Here is a 16,334-nt window from a genome sequence, read left to right as displayed (position 1 = left end):
GTAAGTCACTCCATCTAATGTACACTCTGCGTCAGCTAAAATCCTCCATCAGGGCTGACCAGATGCTCAGCAGTAGACAGCAGGGGTGGTCCTGGGGAGGGTGGCCTACTGCAGATGTGGAGAGACAGGAGAAGAGTGGGGAGACACCAGATCTAGCGCTTCCTGAGCTCGCGTGGTTTTAGAGAGACAGACATTGTGGAAAGGACAAGGACTTCACAGACATAAACCTCAAAAGGGTGACACATTCGCACAGATTTGAGATAAGGCTGTAAAAGCCTGTGCAGCCGGTCTCTGAAGAGCAGGCAGGCTTCTTAGCACAGAGACAGAAAGGCCACTGTAGGAAGGCAGGGAAACTCACTGACAGCTGCTACCTGGGAAGGGTGTGAGGCCGAGGCCGAGGACGTGAATGACTGTGGCAAGGTCACTGTTTGGGACCAGAGTGTTCCATCCTACAGGTCAAGGACGCAACGACCCTGTTGTGAGGTGGGATCCTACTCATAAGCACTCCTCACTCCGCCGTGACTGTTACCGATCTAGAGCAGTTCAGAGCATGCAGGCGAGGGGCAGACTAGTATCGCAAGGCGCTGCTGGGCAAGCAGATAGGTTCAGACTTGAGTCTTTTGTGGGTCAAAGGATCTGAGCAGTGCCTAAGTTTGCAGTAACAGGGTATGTTCCCTTTGAAGAGGGCAATGAACCAAAACCCTTCCATGCTTTCAGCAGAGGAACACAGTCTGCAGGGCGGCGGGGGCAGGGGTGGAGGGTGTTCCCTTGCCAGGCATCTTAAGTCTTCCTGCTGTGACATCACTACCTCCTTCTGCAGGTCCCTGTGAAGTCAGTGCTAGGTTCATCTGGAAAGTGTCATGCTCTGGAATGTGGTCATGTCATCAAGCCTTGGTTCCATGAAATATCCCATCAGTGACCAAAACGGTCCGCAGCATTTTGCTTGCACTTCCCCGTTTAAGTTCTTAAAACTTGGGGTTCACATACTTGATGTTTGGAGCTTACAGGCCCAGTGGCCCAACCCTGGGTCTCACTAACCATAATGCTGACTTTCATCTTCTCTGTCTTTCTGTTCCATGGACATTTTAAAATTTACTTCATACACACACACATGCCCTAAAGCATGGATTAGAAAACAGAAAAACAAAAAACACTGGCGTGTACGGTCAGAATTGATGGCTTCCAAACCTTTTGGTCTTAGTATATGTTTGCCTATTAATTATTGACATTAGAAAATAAAACTGAGACACTTTGAAATATTTATCAAAGTGAGAGATCTTATCCAGGATACCCAAGGCTAGACTCTGTCTTCAACAAGGAAAAGCAGAAAGAAAAGGAAAACTCCATTACAGGACTGGGGAGATGGTGTGATGACTTGAAGGGTAAAGGTGCTTGCAGCCCAGGCCTGAAGACCTGAGCCCTGGGTCAAAGGCCGGGAATCCATAAAAAGGTGGAAGGAGAGAACACCGCAGAGCTGTCCTCTGACCTCTGAATGTGCACCGTGGTGTGTGTGCGCACACACACATACATCATAATAAAAATAAATACAAATTTATATTTATGTAAGACATTTAAAATAGGCACGTTTATACAGTAAAGATTTAGTAAGGATGACATCATTTTAATTTCATGGATCTTAGCATGGACTTGGTAGGACTCAGCTGAATTCGAGTCCACTGCCTTCCATGGACGGTGTCATATGCACTGTTTTAAATCAAGAGCGAAACACCAGAAGCATAGATAAGTTAATTGGCAAAGGGGAGGCTACTTTAAAAAGAAATTACAAATATTACAACTTACATCATTGTAGTTACAGATATATATGTTCTGATGCCAAAAGTCAGGAAGGATCATAGCGAGACCCTGTTGTCTTTAGAAAAGACAACAGAATCAAACACGCCGGCAAGTGGTAGTGATCCCAGCAGCTTTCCCTCCTCCCCTTTGTGTTTTCAATAATCTCACTTTGAGTCCCAGGCAGGCCTCGAACTCCCAACAGTCTAGCTGGTGGTGCAAGAATGGAGTCAAAACTCAAGTGTCTGACTTTTATACTGCCTGTCCTTTACCTGTTATGTGTGATTATGTGACCAATAACTAGAAAGCGCTGGCTAATTTCAGCATAACTCCCCCTACACACACACACACTCACACACACATCACCCACACCACATCACACACATCACACATACCACATACACACCACACACACACATCACATACATTACACACACACACACACTACATTTGTCTGTTAACATTACCACTGACCTCACTGGGGAGGTCATTAAGTACCAGGGACTGTCAAATTCATGGTGAAAGATACACATTTTCAAAACTCCTTTTTTCACTTGAAAGATTAAATTTTTGGTTTTGATTTCCTGTCTCCCCCCACCGCAATCACTGGCAACTAACAGTATCAAATATTTCCCTTGGGTGCCATTCATTTTCAGGAAAATATCTGTCAAATACCAAGACCATAATATCATGATTTGGGATTTCAACATTTTTTTTAAGTAGTGCTATTACAATAAAATATTTTAGGCCACAAGGCTTTGTTGCGTCATTTTCCTTAGAAATGTGTCTAGAATCTGTGCCCTTCTTACTTCCTTAGCCGCAACATACTCTTACCCTTGACAGCCAGGGCGTTTCTCCCTCTTTCTAGAAATGTACGTGAAAACTCACTTCACTATTCCAGCCAGGTCTCAGGCTAAACCTCAAACTCTATCGCTAGGGGCTGTGTAACCAGCACGGCTGGGCGGGGTGCCGGGCCTCAGTCACCCCTGAGGCTCTGCTGGCTGCAGGTAGCATCTTCAGTGAGCGACGGAGCCCCTCACATGCCACCTGCTTCCTGTCTAGCAGTGAGAGTAAAAAGGCTATTCAAGATCTGAGGTCTGGAGGCTGGGACAACGGCCATGCTTCTTTTCCAGATGACACAGTTTTCCAGCACCCACACAGGGCAGCTCACAACTGCCTGTAACCTCGACTTCAGGGTATTTGACAGCCTTGCTAGCCCCCAAGTGTCTGACGTGTGCTAGCGCGCACGCACACACACACACTCATGAGCACGTGAGCTAGTAAATAGTTTTTTTTAAAAAACGAGACCTAGTAATATTATTAGTAAAGTTTTTAACCTTTTCATAAAAAGTAGTCTCATGTAATGATAGTAGCACAGAGAGGAGGACTACAGGGGCCCTGTCCTGAGGTGTCAGTCATTTCCTCTACCCTCGCCACTTAAATGTCATCACAGAGAGAAAAGGCCAGTCGCATCCTGGTACCATTGTGAAAATGGACTGGCTGTTACAGAAGCTCTCCCTGCTCAAGATCACACTTCAAGAACTTTCATTCCAAAAGGTGTATGTGTTTGCATGAGTGCACGCCTATAGACACAAATGTGCACACATCAGCCTAGTGCTCAAAAATTAGATTTTTCTGCTGTAACATCAGGTGTACAGATAACAAAACTGGACTGCATTTGGAATTCACAGTAAATGAAGAATTGGTTTTATTTTTTCTGCTCTTAAGGTAACTACATGAGATGATGATGTGCTAATTTGCCTAATTATAGTAACCTTTTAACTATCTGTATGTATCCCATAATAACATACTGCATACCTTAAATACAATAACACTGACTTTTTAAAAACTACAATCAGGACTCTGGAGACCCCACTAGCACGGTGCCTGTCAGTCTCCCTCAGTTCTCACTGGCAGCGGCGCACAGACAGATCAGCCCCTGTCCTTCTAACCCTTGCTGTTACCAATTGAACACAGCTCCAGCGGCGGCATTCCCTCGCTGCCTCCAACTCGTTCTCGCTCTGCTTTCCTTTACCTTAACAGAACACTCATCACCTACGACACACATCACACAATCATCTGCAACATGCAATGGAGCCTATCGATGTCTTTACAACCCACTAAAGGCAAACATCATGGAGTATGGTGGTGGTCAAGACCCAAGCCATCAGCCAGTCATGGAGGGAGCCAAGTACAGCCTCACGGGCTTAGCAGAGCATCGCAAGCAGGGAGCTCCGAGGTGAGAGGTCTTTTGTGTATCCCGTGCTGTGCTAACAAGCTGGCAGTTATACCAGGCATTAGAAGCACCTCGAACATCTTTAAAATATACAGCCGTTGCTTGGTGTTGTTCTTAGGAGACAAAATTCATTTATTCAACATGTTATTTTATGTGTATGAATGTTTGTTTGCATGTATATAGGTTCACCATGGAGGTTAGAAGAGGGTGCTGGATCCACCGGAACTGGGGTTACAGGTGGTTGTTAGCTACTTACTATGTGGTTGCTGGGAACTGAACCAGGGTCCTCTGAAAGAGGAGCAAATGCTCTTTATGAAAGCCATTTCTTCAGCCCCTAAGTTATCTATTTGATGTAAATTCTTTCTTTTCTCTCTTTTTCCTCTCTTTCCTCCCTCCCTCCCTCCCTCCCTCCCTCCCTCCCTCCCTCCCTCCCTTCCTTCCTTCCTTCCTTTCTTTCTGCCAAGTTCTATTTTTAGGGTGCTGGGGACTGAACTCAGGATCTTGGGTTTACTAGGCAAGAGCTCACACCATTGCAATATGACATGGCCCACATCTCAGTTCAGTGACTTTGAGAGCCTTGCTGTCCCGTGTGGTTGTCACTAGTCCCGGTGACCATTTCAAGTTAAGTAAAATGTCCAGGTGCTCAATGGCCATGTGCAGTCAGTAGCTCTAGTCCTATGCATCCCAATCACGGACCAGCTCTGCCACCACGGAGTCCCAAGTTCTACCCCAGTGAGGGATGCTCTACAAGACACTTCCAAACAGAAGGACATCCATCTTCCAAAGAGACGCCCCTTTGTTATCCTTGGCCGTGGTTTACTGACTAAATAGGCAAAGGAAATTTGAGACGCCCCTTTGTTATCCTTGGCCGTGGTTTACTGACTAAATAGGCAAAGGAAATTTGAGGTTCAGTTACCGGTGAGGACCCAGACACTGGCTTCACAGGCCAGCAGTGCAGTAAGTATATTTGTTTTTGGAAGTCAGTTTTTAAATTATCCGCTCAAGACCCTGAAATATTTTCATGTCCGTAGACTATTTTAGATGTGAAAACTAGTACACGTCACCCAAACATTCTACAGCAGGATGTGAACAATTCTGACTCGGTAGAAACCATGCAGAAGCCAGGCAGAACCATTCCCTGCAAATGTTAGCAATGAAGTTAAGGCTTTGAGATTCAGGGTCCAGTGTGATTTATTGAGAGTTAAAAGGGGGACAAGGTGCTCCAGTATAACTCTGAATGTGTTGCTAAAAACTGCTCGTGACAAGCAGAGGATGTGCACTAAAGAGTCAAGAGGGATGCTCCTCCATGAACCTCCATGTAGAGACTCCCAAGGCTACTCTTTAACAACTAAGGCTTCAAGTGGGGGAGACAAAGAAAAGGAAAAGACAAGTATTTTCTCATGAGTTGGCTAGATACACTGGAGGTGTGATTTCCTCTCGTCTCTGACATAACCAGTGACCACTTGCTTCGATTTCCTTCCCACCTGCAACTGTAATTCCTATTCCTAATAGTCTCCGGTGTCTCAGCAGCAGAGCTAAGGATCAACTATTTGGAAACCCCAAATTACTTAAGGAATCCATCTTCATCTCCTTCCTGGGAGAGGCAGGCATTATTCTGGCCAAGGCTGCTCCTCCCAGGCAGGCTTCATCCGAGAACCCTCCTTCTGAGTCCTTCCTCCAGGAAGTTGGCCCTAGCCCAGCCTGACTTCAGGTCACTCCAGTCCACACCACTGTTGCATGCTGTTCTAGGTGGCCAGTCAACCTTCCCCCTGCTCCATTAAAGAGGTCTGGTTGAGGGAAAACATAGAACAACCCAGCATCTGGGTGATTCCATTTCTCGGGGGCACCGGCACTGGCTCCAGAGCCACAGAGGCACAGCACCTGGTAGAGGAAGTACAGGCTAAGCACCCCCTTTCCCAAGGAGGTTTAAGTTTGGAACTCAGTGAGTACCAACACACATTGCAGGAGACAGGAGAAATGAATGTTCCAAGGGGGGGAAAGAATGGAATTTTATACCCAGATAGGGTGGGAAGGGCAGATCCTAGATTACAGAAAGTTCCATCTAAAATCAGAGCTCCAATCACAGTGCACGACTGTATCTCCCTTTCTGATATGCTCACCAGTTGAGCTGGTCCGAGGAACGCAGTAGCTAAATTATATCTGGACTTCAGTAAGGGTATTGCTAGGACAAGACGACTTACACGAAGTCAGCAAGTAGCTTAGTTTCAAACTCAACCAACATCGTCCCAGCAAAACCAAAGCAAGCCCTGATTACCTAGAAAGGCCCTGATGCATCACCCCAGCCTGGCTGCCACACTAGTCACACTGCTATGGTCAATGGATGCATGAAGGGGACCCAGGAGGGCTAGCTCATGGGACAGGCACCCGTGCTAAGGAATTCTGTGCATGAACTCTGAACTGTGAGAACCTGGGACCAATTTGCCATGTGAACAAAATCTTTCCGTGTCTTGGTTTTGTCACCTATAATGTGGGAAGAATAATAGCTCCTAGGTCACAGGAGATGTGAACACCAAATAAGGATGAAATTAATTCGTCAAAATATTTTTAAAACAGTGCCTGACACACAAAAGTCATATACAGCGTAAGTCTGAGCAATGTATCAGATAACATTAGTTAGGTCTTCTCCCCAAGTAGTTTAAGTGAAGGATAAAGTGTAACCAAATACAATGAATGGATAAAATTTTAACCTGTAACTTTAAAAACCATGCTTGCGTCAAGAGATGGTGGGGAAGATGGAAACTTTATGATCATCAGATTTAGATGACCATATTCAGATCATGAAATAGAGAGATGAGATTATCAAGGATCCAGAGGGATCCTAGGCTACATTGATAGATTCAACCCCAGATGAAAGGGAGGTGGAAGCCGCTTGTCAGACATGTCTGGAATACTCACTAATACGCTAGAAGTGGTAAAACAGTTATAAATGAAATGCTGGGTTATGAAGGCCAGCCAGCAAAACCAGGAGTGAGCAGAAGGGGAGGAAATATTGACACAGAAGATATTTAGCCTATCAAGGAGAGGCTTGAAGAGAGAGTTGGCAAGATTGTCACCTCACAGCTCAATGTCTCTGTGCAAGAAAGAGCAAATATTCTGTTAAGACAAGGGGCAGGGAGCCAGGTGGCGGTGGTGCTCATTTAGCTTGTGCTACCCTGTTTCAAGGGAGTCAGGCATGATAATTCACACCTGAATTTCAGCACTCTGAGAGGCAGAGGCAGGCAAGATCTCTTAAGAACTTGAGGTCAGTCTCATCTACATAGGAAGCTCTGGGGCTAGCCAAGGCAACAGTGAAACCCTGCTTTAAAAAAAAAGAAAAAAAGAAAGACACCATAATATTTAATTAGACTCCTATAAGGCAAGTGGTGCTCCCTGCAATGCACAGATTAATAGAGAGATAGGAGGAGGAGTCGTGTTTGACCCTCTAACTGATCATAGCACAAGGCATCTAGCGAGTGACAGTGTACAACCCCCACTCTCAAGAGCAGCGGCTGAGTCAGTTGTGCAGTGGCCTGGACGACAGAGGCCAAAGACATCAGAACTGCCTGACTTTCCCGCTTTCCTGGTTCTCCTACTGCAGGTGAAGTCGAGAGAAGACACTCGGCATTCAGGACATAAGCACAAGTCTCCCGAGCCCTTGTCAACACGGCTCTGAGGTGGCATGTGGAAGACATCAGCACAGGGCATGTCAGCTCACGCTTCTCCGCATGGATGGACCGGAAGATGCTGTGCGCAGGATGGAAGGAAATCCTGGCACGCTGCTTGGAGGACCTTCCAAGGGGGGATTTGGCACGCCCTCTGGTTATTCTGTTTTCCTCATCGGAAAGGCCTTGAGGGCAGAGAGAGACTACAACCCAGGTCCCCCTGGGTCACATCCTTGAATAAACCCAGCGAGGCCTGCATTCCATACAGGGACAGGAGCGCAGCAGCTCACACAGTCAATGCAGCATCAAGACTCCTAACTAGTCTCCTAGCTAGGCAGAGATTGGTGCGGTGAGAGTAAGGATAGAGACAGAAACCCAGGCTGGTTTGGTTTGGGACAGGGGTAGTACGTACGAGACCCTGGGTTCAATCCCCTGTCCAAATACTTTAAAAACCAGCACTTCAAAGGAAATTAAAACAATCTTTTATGAGATACCTATTTAGACACAGAAGACTGTGTCTACTCCTTCTCGGGCAACTACTTAAACTCAGCTCACAGAAAGGAGAGAGCGTTCTCCTACGCAAATACCCTTCCCAATGGACCAGATACCATAGCAGTTGGCCTGACAGCCCTGCCTCTAAGTTGAAATAGAATATCCAATTATTCACATAAGACTGCAGCCAGGAGTCTTGAATCACAGATTTATATTCTCCAAGAGAGATCACTAGAAAACAAACAGAGGGTCTTGGCAATCTAAGTGAAGGGGGTAGGGATAAAAATAATATTTTTGGCTCATGCTAATTATGACTCCCCAGGCTATAATCTGTGATGTGGCATCTCTGGTTACAAATGGGAGTTCTGGCTGGTAACACAGCCCCTCCTGGTGGGTGGGCAGGCTGGTGTCCCAAGGTCAATAGAGATGACAGCAGGGTGAAACCAGACTCTTGTTATTTTATTTTTAAGTGTATTCAATGGTAGATAACACTCTCTGCTTAAGTTAAGTCATTTAGAAAGCATCCACTTTTTTCAGTTTCAACTTCAGGAATGTCAAAGTCACGGAAATGATATACTCACAATTTACTCTCTCATTAGTAACCAGATTGATTCTTTCCTTCCTCTCAAAAGGACACTTGATCTGAGTGGTGGTTTTGAGTCACACCTCTTAAGTAGTATTTCACTGAGAGAGGCCTCCCCACTTTTCTCGAGTGGTTAGAATCCAAACTGAGACGCTCTCTGTCCTAAATCACAGAGTACAAAATGTCTCTTTTCCCCTTCTTTTCTTCCTTCCTTCCTTCCTTCCTTCCTTCCTTCCTTCCTTCCTTCCTTCCTCCTTCCTTCCTTCCTTCCTTCCTTCCTTCCTTCCTTCCAGCTAGGGTCTCACTATACGATCTCAACTGGCCTGGAACTTGCTATGTAGACCAGGCCAGCCTTGAACTCACAGAGGTCTGCCTGTCTACAAAATGTCTCAAGGATTGCTTTTTTTGTGGTTGTTAATAGTGCACAATTAGTGGCTACCAGTGTCACCAGACATTGTTTGAGATGTAACAGCAACAACAAAATGAGTCATCTCTATTGGGATCATGATTTTAAATCAGAGAAGAATGTGAGAAATCAGACCAAACTATTCCAGACTGAGATAACGCCACATGTCCCCAAACTCTGCAGAGCCAGCACCCCCATTCTGCAGTGTCATTGTGTGCTCATCCATACCTGTATGTACCCATTTGTGTGCACTCCTCCCCCTCCGTATGACAACCCCTTCATGTGTCATTGAGCCTGGGGAGAGGAGGCTGGAGCAAGGGATGGGGCCAGGTTGATGAACAGACAGTAAATGACACATTGAGACGAGCAGGATGGCCCAGTGAGGTAACTGCAGATAACAGCAGCCTGCTTTGTACTTCAGAAGCCGAAAGGATTAAAACTTCACTGCAAGGCAATGATGAATGTAAAGTTAGTGACACTGAACATGGTGTGTGTGTGTGTGTGTGTGTGTGTTGTGCACTCACGCATTCATGACGTGCATGTGTGTGTGCTTGTGGAAGCTATTGGTGTCTTTCTCCACTGTGCTATGCTGTATTCTCCTTACACGATCTCTCACTGAACTTGAAACTCTGTTTGCACTTGGCAGGCTGGCTCCTGGACTCCCATAATCCACCTGCCTCTGCCCTCCCAAGGCTGCAGTCCAGGAACACACGGCCATGCCTGGCTTTTCTTACCCGGATGCCAGGATTCGTGTTAGGTCTGAGTGTTTGCACAGCAAGGATCTTACCTACTGAGCCATCCCCCCAGCCTTAGTGTTTAATCAGATTCAGCTATTCCACACTGTACAAGTATCAAAACATCACATTATCCAGTCAATAGGGACAATTCTTAAGTTTTTAATGTGTGCACTCAAACAAATGCAATATTAAAATGGTGAATATGCTAGGTTTTGTATTATGTATATTTTCACAAAGTTTTTACAGATAAGAACTCCTCAAATATGGGACAATATGAGAGAAAAGTCGAAAGGAAAGTGACCTGAGTTGGTATTTGAAGGCTCAAGACGAGTGAGTGCAGGCATTGTTTGCGGTTGTTCTGTGGTGTAATCCAAAGGGGTCTGAAAGTACCCTCTAAACGAACAGGAGTGGGATTTAGTTTTGTTTGCTTATTTTGTTTTGTTTTGACGCGGGGTCTCACTATGTAGCTCTGGCTGCTCTAGAACTCCCAGAGATCCACCTACCTCTTCCTCCCAAGTGCTGGGATTAAAGGCTGATGTTACCTTGCCCAGCCTTAGACAATTTCTTTCAAAAATTCAAAAGCAGTAGCAAAATTCCACCTGTTTTTAGTTCACAACTACTACAGAACCGTAGAATAAGTGGCAGGTACAAACCCGTTATATTATAAAACACAACACTGGGACAAAGCTGAACTCTCAATTACAAGGCAGATTTCAAAATACAGGAGACGGTGCAAGAAGGACCCAGTTACTGTGATGTTTGGGGGGAAGTATGGGCCCTCAAGTGCTTGTTTTTGGAAAGAAAGACTGGGAATCCATTAGGGGTTTGGTTTTCATTAACACAACAGAATAAATACAAAATAGAGATAAAGGTTGGGCAGAAATTAAATGGTAAACAGCGATAGCATGAAGAACAACAGACAAACTTGACTCTTCACAGAGCCTGCTGGACCGAAGCCGACAGAGTGAAGGGGCACAAGACACCGCAGGAATGAACCGGAGCGTAATTATACATGTGGTTAGGAAAACCAAACAGATGTGTAGGGAAAAACAAAAACAAAACAAAAAAAGAATACTATAACAGACTCCAAGAAGAAAGAGAACACTCACTCCCACAACCATCTGAAACACAGAATTAGTGGTTCACAACCTCCCAGTAAGAAAAATCTCTGTATGCAACAGCTTTTACTACATAGTCAGTTCTGCCAGACTGAAATGATCTAGTCTTTGGAAAGTATAAAAACTCCCAGGGAGACTTGACAAAGAGGATGCTAAGATGTTGAAAAGAAAAGCAAAGTTAGTAAAAGGAAAGAAAAATGAAATGTATATGCTAAATTTCACAAATTGTAAGAAAAAACAAAAAGATCTAAACAAAATACTGACAAACCAAAGTCAAAAATGCATGAAAAATACAATCAAGTTAGATTTGCTCCAGGGATTTTGTTAATTTAATAACAGAAGTTCTAGTCATACAACTTGCCACATTCGTGTATTGAAAGAGAAAAATAATTTGGGGCACCCAGTTGATTGGGAACATACTTTTTAAAATTATCATTACATGGCATCTGAGATCAATGAAAGGTTTCTATCAGCAAGCATCAGTCTCACTTATAAAGAAGTATTAGTAGGATCAGTCAATCATGGCATCAGCCAATCAGAAACAAGGGAAAAACACCCCAGTTACTGCTTCTGTCTACTGTGAGCTTGCAGGCCTTAGACGATATAGCTAAATAAGCAAAAAGTAAAATAAAATAAAGGTACAAAAGCTGGCAAAGGGAGACTCAAACTGTTACAATTCATAGATGATGTTAGGATATGAAGGGGAAATGTCCCCCACAAGCTCATGGTTTGCATATTGAACGGCTGTGGAACCTTTAGGTGGTGGGACCTGGCTGGCAGAAGGAGGTTACTGGAAGTAAGACTTTGTGGTTATACCGTCCTCGGCAGTCCATGATGGGAAACACAGAGCCTCAAGTTCTCACTGCTGCGAGTGCTGGGTCATGCTTTCCCCATCCTGGTGGACAGAACCCTCCGCCCCCAGCCATGAGCCCATAACCTTTCCCCCTTTAGGTGTTTCCGTCAATCCTTTGTCAGGGTTATGAGGACAGTGCTACGTTACTGTCTGCACAGAAGCCAAAGGAAATCTACTAAGATCTTGGAAGTAGGGCAAGGATCTAGATATTAAAGTACTACATGAAATTTTAGAATTAAAGCTTCCTGAGGGCAGGAGCCAGCAGGTGTGTAAGTCTGAGGTAGAGTCCTTGCTTTGTGGGTGGCTTATTGTTCCCAAAATTCACTCATTCCTAGAACACCGGGTGCAACAATAATACAAGAAGACTTGCCGAGTGTGGCCAGTAGCTGAGTCCGTGTACCTGAAGTACTGGGCCCCCCAAAGGAGTGACCCTGCAAACCCGGAATCTACCAACTATTTTCTTAACCAACCCCTGCACCAGGGCATGCTGCAAAAACCAGGAAGAGGGAGCCAACAACCAAGACAACGCTTGCTTCCCACTGGTAACTTGGTGGCTTCAGAACCTTAGAATCTGTGCTCTCCACCTAAAACTCTACTGACCTCTCAGGATCTTGGCTGGGAAGAGAGGAGGGGAGAGACAGCCATAGACTTTAACCTACTAATCTTCCTTCCAGTCTATTAGAATCATACATTAAATGCCACTATATATTTAATTCTAATGTTTAATTAGAGAAGGTTAATGTACAGAAAAGTTCAACATCTTCTTTTCTATTCCACTAGAAGTTATCTGTGGTTCTGGGTTTCTGTCTATGCTGCCAGCCCTGGCTCTTTATAACCCCAATAAATCCAAATTCTCTGAATCAGCAAGCCTCGATTCACCAACTTATTAACATTTATCCCCAGAAAAAATAACGTGATCACTCTTTTCTATGCTGTCACAGCCACGGCTCAAGGAATCAGCTCAGTTCTCCTTTCTTATGAAACAGGAAGTTTTTAATCTTTTAGATTTATTTATTTCATGTGTACGAGTGTTTGCGTCATGTATGTTTGTGTGCCACATGCAAGCCTGGAGCTCTCAGAGGTCAGAAACGAACATCAGATCCCCTGGTATTGGAGTCACAGACGGCTGTGAGCCCCCATGTGGACGTTGGGAAGCAAACCTGTGTCCTCTGGAAGGGCAGCAAGTGCTCTAAACCAGTGAGCCGTCTCTGCGGCCCCAAATCCTGAAGTTTTAAGGTAAGACTTACTGAATACACACTGTGCGCCCTGTTTCTCTCCCTGGACTGTGAAAACACTGAGCACAGGCTCCATATCATCTCCATCTTTGCAGCTCTAGGGCAGGGCTGCTCGATAAATGTTGGTTTGTGTGCATGAGTGTGTAGGTGTGTGGTCTACACTGTGCAGAAGACCTGGACCCCAAACCTTCTCTTTCATCGCACTCAGTGGGTTCACTAAGGGGAAGATAAAGATACCAAATATCAGATGAAGAGTGTTCATGGATTGAGTCTAACCACTAAGATCATTGGGCCACAGTTCTGGGATAGAGCTGCGACAACCTCAGACAGCTCCGTCAGCCGTAGAATATCCATCCCCAAGGCCAGAGAGCTGCCTCACTCCCCACACCACAGACCAGATGATTCTGAAGTGATGTCGACAGGCTGGCCACCCCTGCAGAATACAAAAATCTCTGGACATGCTTGAAATGCCAGGGAGGAAGTTAACCGGGACAGTAACCCAGAGGACAGGGTTCACCATGGGACAATTTCCATTTGTTGGCGGGGAAAATAAGGAGAAACAGATGTTTTGCAAAAGGCAGGTGCTGAGCATGGTATGCACCTGTACTGTAATCCCAGCACTTGGGAGGCCGAGGAAGCAGGATCATGAGTTCAAGGCCAGCTTGGACTAGCTAGCAACTCTCTCAACAAGAGAAACAAACCCAGCACCGAGCCAGTGAGCAAAGTGATGACATCTTAGGGGAAATATTAGCTATGCCCAGACGGACAAGGTTTCTTTTTTCTGATACTGAGATCAATTATACTGGGAAATACTGTCTGATTTTGCCTTTGCTAACTTCAAAGGGTATGTAGCCATTGGCACAAGGACCAGAACACTTTGGACACAGGACTTAGGAAGATATCTTGGCCACATCAGCTTGTAAAAACAAATGAGAAGAGAAACATTCTTCTGTATCTCGACATGTTTGCTGATGATGCCACGATGCGTATCACCAGCTGTGGACCGGACCAACATGAGGACTTTCTAATAGTCTCACAGGGTTAACACGTGACACCAGAATTCTCTCGTGACACCAGGATTCCTTGAAGACTAAATCAACAGGCCTTCCCGGCAGAGAGCCATGAAGCTCTGGGGAGAAGGAACCATCCTGCGTTTCTGAGGTCAGAGTTCAAACCGTCCACCATATGTGAGCAGCGCAGTCAAGTGTGACGACCTCCCTTGGTCTGAATATTGAGCTTCAATTAATGCCCCTAAAATCACAGTAATTTTCTCTGACAACCGTAGCATGGCACTGACTCATTCTGAGGCCACAGCGATCCAACCCCTAGGATATTTCTCATGGCAAGCAGTTGATCTGGATTCCATATTGTTTACTTTGTAATTAGTGTTTTTGGACTTCCAGTATAAGTCTTTGTCTCTCCCTATAACACTTGATTTAATTAAATTTGGTGTGTTGTTTCAGAATCCGACATCCTTTTCTGTGGCTGTCAGGGGACATCCTTCTTAAGTCTCCACGATTCACATCGGGCACCCAGGAGATTGCTATGCCAATATTATCGTCTAATTGGCCTTTTGAAATAGATAAGAATGGGGTTGAGGACCCAGCCTTCTGCAGGCTTCATGTGCCATCATGGAGCCTGACTCTCTCACCCTAAGGCTGGTACCCATAGCTATGTTTGCATGGTGCCTTCCCAACATAGCTATACACAGTAAGCATCGGAAGCCAGGTAGGGCTTGCTTTCATTAACGCCCTGCTGGCTTTACTAAAAGGAAGCCCCTGAGATGTGTGTCCATCTCCAGCTGTCACCCCAAACATTGTCTTCACTCCATAGACCAGACACCACCATCTCCCGGAGGATAATCACCCAACAAAAACTGCCACCTCTCCCTCCCTTCCCACTGTTCCCACCTTAGCCAGTGGCTCACCCCAGCTGCCAGAGACACACCCCACTGTTTCTAAACCTTAGCACATTTTGTAGACGAGTTTTAACTCCCTGCCTTTTGTATAAAAAACAAAACAATGTGTAGATTCTTTCCGGAGTTATTTGTCAGCCTGATATTCCCCACGGTGACAGGGCTTATCATGCCTTCAGCTCCTGTTCTCTGTCTCCATGATCTCTGGGCCTCTTCTCCTGGCCTTACCCACTCCAGGCCAACAATTCTGCCTGGACATTTCCCATCCACCCCCTTCCCAATCAGAGCAGTTATTTCCAGTGAGCCTAGCAGAAGTCCAACAATTTGGTTTCTCTACCGTCCCCCTCTCTATGATCGTACTGTTCCTCCATACCTCATGAAAGCCCTTTTGTTACCCGTGGCATTTTGCACAGTCCCGCTCGCTCTGCCCTCTGCCTCTCTCACAGACCAGTGACACCTCCACTAGGGTCCTTAGCCGCGTGACCTTTCCTGTGGTCGAGGTTCAAGGCTGGGATGCCATAGCGGCCGTGGGAGCACAGAAGAGGCAGGCCCCGAGGGAAAGATTACCTGCGTAATACCTCTACACCGTGTTGGGGTGTTTTCGTGTGGTACCTGGACAGGTGGTAAGGTCAGAGGTCAGGGATTAACTGAGTGGTACAAAGGGCTATCTGGTGGGTGGGAAGTCAGGGGCACACAAAGATGGAGATGATCATGCTGGGAAGATCAGATGGTTCAAAAGCAGCATCTTTCTCTATGACCTATGAACTCCTGAGGACAAAGTCTGGCCTCTCCACAAATTCCCAGTGCCTGGCACAAAGCCTCACACCTGATGGTGGGTCAACATACTGTGAATGAAAATGAGAAGGGGCTCTGGCTGTGCGTGAGTGAGTGCGTGAGTGCATGTGTGCGTGCGTGTGTGTATGTGTGTGTGTGTGTGTGTGTGTGTGTAGGGGAGCGTTATTAAACCCATTTATGCTGGCCGGAAGTGACCTTTTATACAGACCTATCAATGGAAGAACCACCTGGCTATTTTCCTTCTCTCTGGGTCAAAGGACTCTATTTTAGTTTCACTAACAGTTTCCCATATGGAGCCTGAGTCCATGGGGTCATGTTTGCCATCACTTTCCACTGTGTATAGTCCTGAGAGGCTGGAGATGAGGACACCCATCCCTCCTGGGGTGGGGGGTAAGGGGAGGAAGGTAGAGGGGTATGTATTTCTAAAACTGCTTCTTTCCCTCAAAAGAGCAGATTCCTCCTTGAGTCAGTCTAGCTCATCTGACAATGTAGCAATGCCTGAGTAAAAAAG

General features: G+C 45.7%; 1 protein-coding gene across 1 annotated transcript in view; it reads right to left on the bottom strand.

The window, feature by feature from the left end:
* The window catches only part of Bcar3 (BCAR3 adaptor protein, NSP family member), a 103,807-nt gene that overhangs the window by 72,868 nt on the left and 14,605 nt on the right, over positions 1–16,334 (bottom strand). The gene's annotated exons all lie outside the window — the stretch shown is intronic.

The sequence above is a fragment of the Chionomys nivalis genome, chromosome 18, assembly GCF_950005125.1.
Source record: "Chionomys nivalis chromosome 18, mChiNiv1.1, whole genome shotgun sequence".
NCBI lineage: Eukaryota > Metazoa > Chordata > Mammalia > Rodentia > Cricetidae > Chionomys > Chionomys nivalis.
This window is presented reverse-complemented; position numbering and strand designations above follow the sequence as displayed.